We start from the raw sequence: 10,000 nt of genomic DNA on the forward strand, positions 1-10,000 counted from the left end.
GCGGGGTTTAGTGCTCGCGTGGACACGGGTCCTCGTGGTATGAATGGCATGCCCCCCTCTCCCCCACCGCCTTGTGGCATGCCGTGGGCGCGTGTCCTCCGTGGCACGTATTCTGCGGCTCGATCTTTTCTACGTCGTCGCCTATGTGTGCACGGGGTGCTCTTCACGTGGATGCTTGCCCTTCGTGTTAGAAATGGCACGCGACGGCGGCATTCAATCTTTTGTGCGTCGCCTCCATGTGCGCGGGGTTTAGGGTTCGCGTTTAGTCGCGTCCTCCGTGGCATGAGCGGCATGGCATGCCGCCATGCCTCGCTCTTGGGCTCTCTCGTGCCACTTTCCGAGTATACAAGAGCTCTTTGGAATTCCTTTGTGTTTGTGGTGCGGTCACACCAGCGCTAATACACCGGATCCCATCAGAACTCCGCAGTTAAGCGCGCTTGGGCCAGAACAGTACTGGGATGGGTGACCTCCCGGGAAGTCCTGGTGCTGCACCCTTTTGCATGCTTGTTTCGAGACCGTGGCATGGAAATCCCCTCGGATCACGTCTCGACTCTCCAACGCTGACATCGTGGTAGGAAACCCCCTCGCCTTGCCATGACGCGGCGCCTCCTCTCCTCGTCGCGATTGTCTTTGCGTACGTCGTGCCTGGCCCCTCCCTCTGCCTCGCTCTCACGTGATACCCCCTCCTCAAGATGCGAGGTATTTTGGGAGCGGAGGGTGTGCCATGTTGTGGGGGGGTTCGGTGGAGCGGGGTTTTTCCGAGGAGGGAGGGCGTGCCATGTTGCGCGGGCGGGTTGTTGGAGCGGGGATTTCTGAGGAGGGAGGGTGTGCCATGTCGCGGGGGGGTGCCATGTCGTGGGGGGGTTTCTTGAGGAGGTCCGTCGGGGGGTGGAAGGTTCCGTGTCGCGGGAGGGGGTCGTGTGCAGTGGGGTGTGTGTGCCGTGTCATTGCGGAGCGCGATTTCTAAAGAGGGAGGGTGTGCCATGTCGTGGGGGGGTGAGGTGACGTGCCGTGGGTCGAGCGGGGTTTTTGGAGGTGGGGTGCGCGGGGGATACGCCGCGTCGTCGGGGGGTGCGGTGGGGTGGAGGGTGCGCCGTGTCGTGGGGGGGTGACGCGGGGTGGGCTGGGTCGAGCGGGGTTTTTGGAGGCGTGGCGGGGTCGTGTCGATGGAGCGGGGTTTTTCGAGGTGGGGTGCGGGGGGGATGCGCCGCGTCGAGGGGGGGTGCGGTGGGGTGTGCCGTGACGCGGGGTGGGGTGGTGTGGATGCAGCGGGTTTTCCGAGGTGGGGTGCGCGGGGGCGTCGTGGGGGGGTGACGCGGGGTGGGGTGGGTCGAGCGGGGTTTTCGGAGGCGTGGAGGGAGCGGGGTTTTTCGAGGTGGGGTGCGGGGGGGGCGTCGTGGGGGGGTGCGGTGGGGTGGGGGGGTGCGCCGTGTCGTGGGGGGTGACGCGGGGTGGGGTGGGTCGAGCGGGGTTTTCGGAGGCGTGGCGGGGTGCTGTGGAGGGAGCGGGGTTTTTCGAGGTGGGGTGCGGGGGTGCGCCGTGTCGTGGGGGGGGTGACGCGGGGTGGGGTGGGTCGAGCGGGGTTTTCGGAGGCGTGGAGGGAGCGGGGTTTTTCGAGGTGGGTGCGGGGGGGGCGTTGTGGGGGGGTGCGCCGTGTCGTGGCGGGTGACGCGGGGTGGGGTGGGTCGAGCGGGGTTTTCGGAGGCGTGGCGGGGTGCTGTGGAGGGAGCGGGGTTTTTCGAGGTGGGGTGCGGGGGGGCGTCGTGGGGGGGTGCGCCGTGTGGTGGGGGGGTGACGCGGGGTGGGGTGGGTCGAGCGGGGTTTTTGGAGGAGAGGTGGGGTGCTGTGGATGGAGCGCGGTCTTTCGAGGTGGGGTGGGGGGGGGGGGCGTCGTGGGGGGGTGCGGTGGGGTGGGGGGTGCGCCGTGACGCGGGGTGGGGTGGGTCGAGCGCGGTTTTTTGGAGGCGTGGCGGGGTGGTGTGGAGGGAGCGGGGTTTTTCGAGGTGGGGTGCGGGGGGGGCGTCGTGGGGGGGTGCGCCGTGTCATGGGGGAGTGACGCGGGGTTGGGGTGGTCAAGCGGGGTTTTTGGAGGAGAGGTGGGGTTTTTGGAGGAGAGGTGGGGTGCTGTGGAGGGAGCGGGGTTTTTCGAGGTGGAGTGCGGGGGGGCGTCGTGGGGGGGTGACGCGGGGTGGGGGTGGTCGAGCGGGGTTTTTGGAGGAGAGGTGGGGTGCTGTGGAGGGAGCGCGGTTTTTCGAGCTGGGGTGCGGGGGGGCGTCGTGGGGGGGTGCGGTGGGGTGGGGGGGTGCGCCGTGTCGTGGGGGAGTGACGCGGGGTTGGGGTGGTCAAGCGGGGTTTTTGGAGGAGAGGTGGGGTGCTGTGGAGGGAGCGGGGTTTTTCGAGGGTGCGGGGGGGCGTCCTGGGGGGTGACGCGGGGTGGGGGTGGTCGAGCGGGGTTTTTGGAGGAGAGGTGGGGTGCTGTGGAGGGAGCGCGGTTTTTCGAGGTGGGGTGCGGGGGGGCGTCGTGGGGGGGTGCGGTGGGGTGGGGGGGTGCGCCGTGTCGTGGGGGGTGACGCGGGGTGGGGTGGGTCGAGCGGGGTTTTCGGAGGCGTGGCGGGGTGCTGTGGAGGGAGCGGGGTTTTTCGAGGTGGGGTGCGGGGGTGCGCCGTGTCGTGGGGGGGGTGACGCGGGGTGGGGTGGGTCGAGCGGGGTGGGGTGGGTCGAGCGGGGTTTTTGGAGGAGAGGTGGGGTGCTGTGGAGGGAGCGGGGTTTTTCGAGGTGGGGTGCGGGGGGGCGTCCTGGGGGGTGACGCGGGGTGGGGGTGGTCGAGCGGGGTTTTTGGAGGAGAGGTGGGGTGCTGTGGAGGGAGCGCGGTTTTCCGAGGTGGGGTGCGGGGGGGCGTCGTGGGGGGGTGCGCCGTGTCGTGGGGGGGTGCGCCGTGTCGTGGGGGAGTGACGCGGGGTTGGGGTGGTCAAGCGGGGTTTTTGGAGGAGAGGTGGGGTGCTGTGGAGGGAGCGGGGTTTTTCGAGGTGGGGTGCGGGGGGGCGTCCTGGGGGGTGACGCGGGGTGGGGGTGGTCGAGCGGGGTTTTTGGAGGAGAGGTGGGGTGCTGTGGAGGGAGCGCGGTTTTCCGAGGTGGGGTGCGGGGGGGCGTCGTGGGGGGGTGCGCCGTGTCGTGGGGGGGAGACGCGGGGTGGGGTGGGTCGAGCGGGGTTTTCGGAGGCGTGGTGGTGTGGCGTGGAGGGAGCGGGGTTTTTCGAGGTGGGGTGCGGGGGGGGGCGTCGTGGGGGGGTGCGGTGGGGTGGGGGGGTGCGCCGTGTCGTGGGGGGGTGACGCGGGGTGGGGTGGGTCGAGCGGGGTTTTTTGAGGTGGGGTGCGGGGGGGGGGGGGGGGATATGCGCCGCGTCGTGGGGGGGTGCGCCGTGTCCTGGGGGAGTGACGCGGGGTTGGGTGGGTCGAGTGGGGTTTTTCGAGGTGGGGTGCGGGGGGGGGGGATATGCGCCGCGTCGTGGGGGGGTGCGGTGGGGTGTGGGGGGTGTGCCGTGTCGTGGGGGGCTGACGCGAGGTGGGGTGGGTCGAGCGGGGTTTTCGGAGGAGTGGTGGGGTGGTATGGAGGGAGCGGGGTTTTTCGAGGTGGGGTGCGGGGCGTCGTCGTTGGGGGGTGCGGTGGGGTGGGGGGTGCGCCGTGTCGTGGGGGGGAGACGCGGGGTGGGGTGGGTCGAGCGGGGTTTTCGGAGGCGTGGTGGTGTGGCGTGGATGGAGCGGGGTTTTTCGAGGTGGGGTGCGGGGGGGGGCGTCGTGGGGGGGTGCGGTGGGGTGGGGGGGTGCGCCGTGTCGTGGGGGGGTGACGCGGGGTTGGGTGGGTCGAGCGGGGTTTTTCGAGGTGGGGTGCGGGGGGGCGTCGTGGGGGGGTGCGGTGGGGTGGGGGGGTGCGCCGTGTCCTGAGGGAGTGACGCGGGGTTGGGTGGGTCGAGCGGGGTTTTTCGAGGTGGGGTGCGGGGGGGGGGGGGGGGATATGCGCCGCGTCGTGGGGGGGTGCGGTGGGGTGTGGGGGGTGTGCCGTGTCGTGGGGGGCTGACGCGAGGTGGGGTGGGTCGAGCGGGGTTTTCGGAGGAGTGGTGGGGTGGTATGGAGGGAGCGGGGTTTTTCGAGGTGGGGTGCGGGGCGTCGTCGTTGGGGGGTGCGGTGGGGTGGGGGGTGCGCCGTGTCGTGGGGGGGAGACGCGGGGTGGGGTGGGTCGAGCGGGGTTTTCGGAGGCGTGGTGGTGTGGCGTGGATGGAGCGGGGTTTTTCGAGGTGGGGTGCGGGGGGGGGCGTCGTGGGGGGGTGCGGTGGGGTGGGGGGGTGCGCCGTGTCGTGGGGGGGTGACGCGGGGTTGGGTGGGTCGAGCGGGGTTTTTCGAGGTGGGGTGCGGGGGGGCGTCGTGGGGGGGTGCGGTGGGGTGGGGGGGTGCGCCGTGTCCTGAGGGAGTGACGCGGGGTTGGGTGGGTCGAGCGGGGTTTTTCGAGGTGGGGTGCGGGGGGGGGGGGGGGGGATATGCGCCGCGTCGTGGGGGGGTGCGGTGGGGTGTGGGGGGTGTGCCGTGTCGTGGGGGGCTGACGCGAGGTGGGGTGGGTCGAGCGGGGTTTTCGGAGGCGTGGTGGGGTGGTATGGAGGGAGCGGGGTTTTTCGAGGTGGGGTGCGGGGCGGCGTCGTTGGGGGGTGCGGTGGGGTGGGGGGTGCGCCATGTCGTGGGGGGGTGACGCGGGGTGGGGTGGGTCGAGCAGGGTTTTCGGAGGCATTTGTGGTGTGGCGTGGAGGGAGCGGGGTTTTTCGAGGTGGGGTGCGGGGGGGGGGGGGCGTCGTGGGGGGGTGCGGTGGGGTGGGGGGGTGTGCCGTGTCATGGGGGTGGCGCGGGGTTGGGTTGGGTGGGGGAGTGACGAGGGGGGAAGGGGCGAAATTTGGAGGGGGGGGCGAATTTTTGGGGCGGGGGGGGGGGAGGGGTGGGGTGGTGTGTGTTGAGGGGGGGGCGAAATTTCGAGGGGGGGAAGGGGAGGGGTGGTGTGGTGTGGTGTGGTGTGGTGTGTGTTGAGGGGGGGGGGGGATTTTTGAGGGGGGGGGGGGGAGGGGTGGTGTGGTGTGGTGTGTGTTGAGGGGGGGGGGGTGGTGTGTGTTGAGGGCGGGGGGGGGGGGGATTTTTTTGGGGGGGGGGAGGGGTGGTGTGGTGTGGGGTGGTGTGTGTTGAGGGGGGGGGGGCGAATTTTTGGGGGGGGGGGGGAGGGGTGGGGTAATGTGTGTTGAGGGGTGGGCGAAATTTGGAGGGGGGGAAGGGGAGGGGTGGTGTGGTGTGTGTTGAGGGGGGGGGGGGGGGATTTTTGAGAGGGGGGGGAGGGGTGGTGTGGTGTGTGTTGAGGGGGGGGGGGGAAAGGGTGGGGAGGTGTGTATTGAGGGGGGGGGCGAATTTTTGGGGGGGGGGGGGAGGGGTGGTGTGTGTTGGGGCCGGGGGGTGGGGGGCAAATTTTGGAGGGGGGGGGAGGGGTGGTGTGGTGTGGTGTGTGTTGAGGGGGGGGGGGAGAATTTTGGAGGAGAGGTGGGGTGGTGTGGGTGTGTTGAGGGGGGGGGGAGGGGTGGTGTGGTGTGTGTTGAGGGGGGGGCGGGGTGGTGTGGTGTGTGTTGAGGGGGGGGCGGGGAATTTTTGAGGGGGGGGAGCGGTTGTGTGGTGTGTGTTGGGGGGGGGGGTGGGGTGGTGTGTGTTGGGGGGGGGGGGGATTTTTGGGGGGGGGGGGGGGAGGGGTGGTGTGGTGTGTGTTGAGGGGGGGGGGGGAAAGGGTGGGGAGGTGTGTATTGAGGGGGGGGGCGAATTTTTGGGAGGGGGGGGGAGGGGTGGTGTGTGTTGGGGCCGGGGGGTGGGGGGGCAAATTTTGGAGGGGGGGGGAGGGGTGGTGTGGTGTGGTGTGTGTTGAGGGGGGGGGGGGAGAATTTTGGAGGAGAGGTGGGGTGGTGTGGGTGTGTTGAGGGGGGGGGGAGGGGTGGTGTGGTGTGTGTTGAGGGGGGGGCGGGGTGGTGTGGTGTGTGTTGAGGGGGGGGCGGGGAATTTTTGAGGGGGGGGGAGCGGTTGTGTGGTGTGTGTTGGGGGGGGGGTTGGGGTGGTGTGTGTTGGGGGGGGGGGGGGGGGGGGATTTTTGGGGGGGGGGGGGAGGGGTGGTGTGGTGTGTGTTGAGGGGGGGGGGGAGGGGATTTTTGAGGGGGCGGGGAGGGGTGGTGTGGTGTTTGTTGAGGGGGGGGGGGGTGGGGAGGTGTGTATTGAGGGGGGGGGGGGGCGCGAATTTTTGGGGGGGGGTGGGAGGGGTGGTTTGTGTTGGGGGCGGGGGGGGGGGGGGGGGGGAAATTTTGGAGGGGGGGAGGGGGTGTGTGGTGTGGTGTGTGTTGAGGGGGGTGGCCGAATTTTGGGGGGGGGGGGGGGGGGTGGGGTGGTGTGTGTTGGGGGGGGGGGGCGAATTTTTTGGGGGCGGGGGGGGGGGAGGGGTGGGGTGGAGTGTGTTGAGGGGGGGGCGAAATTCGGAGGGGGGGAAGGGGACGGGTGGTGTGGTGTGTGTTGAGGGGGGGGGATTTTTGAGGGAGGGGGAGGGGTGGTGTGGTGTGGTGTGTGTTGAGGGGGGGGGGGGAATTTTTGAGGGGGGGGAGGCGTGGTGTGGGGTGGTGTGTGTTGAGGGGGGGGGCGAATTTTTGGGGGGGGAAGGGGCGAAATTTGGACGGGGGGGGGGGGGGGGGAGGGGTGGGGTGGTGTGTGTTGAGGGGAAGGCGAAATTTGGAGGGGGGAAGGGGAGGGTTGGTGTGGTGTGTGTTGAGGGGGGGGGGGGGGATTTTTGAGGGGTGGGGGGGGCGAATTTTGGAGGGGGGGGGAGGGGTGGTGTGTGTTGAGGGGGGGGCCAATTTTTTGGGGGGGGGGGCAAAATTTGGAGGGGGGGGGGGAGGGGTGGTGTGGTGTGGTGTGTGTTGGGGGGGGGGATTTTTGAGGGGGGGGGGGGGGAGGGGTGGTGTTTTGTGTGTTGAGGGGGGGGGGGGGGGATTTTTGAGGGGGGGGGAGGGGTGGTGTGGTGTGTTTTGAGGGGGGGGGGGGGATGTGGTGGTGTGTGTTGGGGGGGGGGGGAAATTTTTGGGGGGGGGGAGGGGAGGTGTGGGGTGGTGTGTGTTGAGGGGGGTGGGGGGCGAATTTTGGAGGGGGGGGGAGGGGTGGTGTGGTGTGGTGTGTGTTGAGGGGGGGGCCAATTTTTTTGGGGGGGGGGGGGGGGGGCAAAATTTGGAGGGGGGGGGGGGAGGGGTGGTGTGGTGTGGTGTGTTTTGAGGGGGGGGGGGGAGGGGTGGTGTTTTGTGTGTTGAGGGGGGGGGGGGGGGGGGAATTTTTGAGGGGGGGGGAGGGGTGGTGAGGTGTGTGTTGGGGGGGGGGATTTTTGGGGGGGGGAGGGGTGGTGTGGGGTGGTGTGTGTTGAGGGGGGTGGGGGGGGGAGGGGTGGTGTGGTGTGGTGTGTGTTGAGGGAGGGGGGGGGGGGGAATTTTTGGGGGGGAGAAGGGGCGAAATTTGGAGGGGGGGGGGGAGGGGTGGGGTGGTGTGTGTTGAGGGGGGGGCGAAATTTGGAGGGGGGGAAGGGGAGGGGTGGTGTGGTGTGGTGTGGTGTGTGTTGAGGGGGGGGGGGAAGGGTGGGGAGGTGTGTATTGAGGGGGGGGGGGGGGGCGAATTTTTGGGGGGGGGGGAGGGGTGGTGTGTGTTGGGGGCGGGGGGGGGGGGAAGGGTGGGGAGGTGTGTATTGAGGGGGGGGGGGCGAATTTTGGGGGGGGGGGGGGGGAGGGGTGGTGTGGTGTGGTGTGGTATGTGTTGAGGGGGGTGGCCAAATTTTTTGGGGGGGAGGGGTGGTGTGGTGTGTGTTGAGGGGGGGGGTGGGGTGGTGTGTGTTGAGGGGGGGGGGGGGGGGGCGAATTTTGGAGGGGGGGGGAGGGGTGGTGTGGTGTGGTGTGTGTTGAGGGGGGGGGGGAGGGGTGGTGTGGTGTGTGTTGGGGGGGGGGGGTGGGGTGGTGTGTGTTGAGGGGGGAGGGGTGGGAAATTTTTGGGGGGGGGGCGAATTTTGGAGGGGGGGGGGGGGAGCGGTGGTGTGGTGTGGTGTGTGTTGAGGGGGGGGCGAATTTTTGGGGCGGGGGGGGAGGGGTGTTGTGGTGTGTGTTGAGGGGGGGGGGGATTTTTGAGGGGGGGGGGAGGGGTGGTGTGGTGTGTGTTGAGGGGGGGGGTGGGGTGGTGTGTGTTGAGGGGGGGGGGGGGGGGGGGGGGGCGAATTTTGGAGGGGGGGGGGGAGGGGTGGTGTGGTGTGGTGTGTGTTGAGGGGGGGGGCCAATTTTTTGGGGGGGGGGGCAAAATTTGGAGGGGGGGGGGGGGGATTTTTGAGGGGGGGGGAGGGGTGGTGTGGTGTGTGTTGAGGGGGGGGCGGGGAATTTTTGAGGGGGGGGGGAGGGGTTGTGTGGTGTGTGTTGTGGGGGGGGGGGTGGGGTGGTGTGTGTTGAGGGGGGCGGGGGGGGGATTTTTTTGGGGGGGGGGGGGAGGGGTGGTGTGGTGTGGTGTGTGTTGAGGGGGGGGGGGATTTTTGAGGGGGGGGGAGGGGTGGTGTGGTGTGTGTTGAGGGGGGGGCGGGGAATTTTTGAGGGGGGGGGAGGGGTTGTGTGGTGTGTGTTGTGGGGGGGGAGGGGGTGGGGTGGTGTGTGTTGAGGGGGGCGGGGGGGGATTTTTTGGGGGGGGGGGGGGGGAGGGGTGGTGTGGTGTGGTGTGTGTTGAGGGGGGGGGGGGATTTTTGAGGGGGGGGAGGGGTGGTGTGGTGTGTGTTGAGGGGGGGGCGGGGAATTTTTGAGGGGGGGGGAGGGGTTGTGTGGTGTGTGTTGTGGGGGGGGGGGGGTGGGGTGGTGTGTGTTGAGGGGGGCGGGGGGGTGATTTTTTGGGGGGGGGGGGGGGGGGGGAGGGGTGGTGTGGTGTGGTGTGTGTTGAGGGGGGGGGGGGATTTTTGAGGGGGGGGGAGGGGTGGTGTGGTGTTTGTTGAGGGGGGGGGGGGGGTGGGGAGGTGTGTATTGAGGGGGGGGGGGGCGCGAATTTTTGGGGGGGGGGGGGGGGGGGCAAATTTTGGAGGGGGGGAGGGGGTGTGTGGTGTGGTGTGTGTTGAGGGGGGTGGCCGAATTTTTGGGGGGGGGGGGGGTGGGGTGGTGTGTGTTGGGGGGGGGGCGAATTTTTTGGGGGCGGGGGGGGGGGGAGGGGTGGGGTGGTGTGTGTTGAGGGGCGGGCGAAATTCGGAGGGGGGGAAGGGGAGGGGTGGTGTGGTGTGTGTTGAGGGGGGGGATTTTTGAGGGGGGGGGAGGGGTGGTGTGGTGTGGTGTGTGTTGAGGGGGGGGGGGGATTTTTGAGGGGGGGGGAGGCGTCGTGTGGGGTGGTGTGGTGTGGTGTGTGTTGAGGGGGGGGGGGGAATTTTTGGGGGGGGAAGGGGCGAAATTTGGACGGGGGGGGCGAATTTTTGGGGGGGGGGGAGGGGTGGGGTGGTGTGTGTTGAGGGGAAGGCGAAATTTGGAGGGGGGAAGGGGAGGGTTGGTGTGGTGTGGTGTGGTGTGTGTTGAGGTGGGGGGGGATTTTTGAGGGGGGGGGGGGGCGAATTTTGGAGGGGGGGGAGGGGTGGTGTGTGTTGAGGGGGGGGGCCAATTTTTTGGGGGGGGGGGGGGGCAAAATTTGGAGGGGGGGGGAGGTGTGGTGTGGTGTGGTGTGGTGTGTGTTGGGGGGGGGGGGGATTTTTGAGGGGGGGGGGGAGGGGTGGTGTTTTGTGTGTTGAGGGGGGGGGGGATTTTTGAGGGGGGGGGATGTGGTGGTGTGTGTTGAGGGGGGGGGGGAATTTTTGGGGGGGGGGGAGGGGAGGTGTGGGGTGGTGTGTGTTGAGGGGGGTGGGGGGTGAATTTTGGAGGGGGGGGAGGGGTGGTGTGGTGTGGTGTGTGTTGAGGGGGGGGGGC

The 10,000-nt window shown here is 69.5% G+C and overlaps 1 non-coding gene across 1 annotated transcript; it reads left to right on the forward strand.

Annotated features, from left to right (window-relative positions):
- Nucleotides 1-376: 376 nt before the first annotated feature.
- Nucleotides 377-495, forward strand: LOC148023669 (5S ribosomal RNA). The gene has a single exon (XR_015693984.1). It is a non-coding gene; the product is annotated as a 5S ribosomal RNA (ribosomal RNA).
- The last annotated feature ends 9,505 nt before the right edge of the window (nt 496-10,000 follow it).

The sequence above is a fragment of the Lygodium microphyllum genome, chromosome 16 (genome assembly GCF_053477565.2).
Source record: "Lygodium microphyllum isolate KBCC chromosome 16, Lygodium_microphyllum_v1.1.10, whole genome shotgun sequence".
NCBI classification, from domain to species: Eukaryota; Viridiplantae; Streptophyta; class Polypodiopsida; order Schizaeales; family Lygodiaceae; genus Lygodium; species Lygodium microphyllum.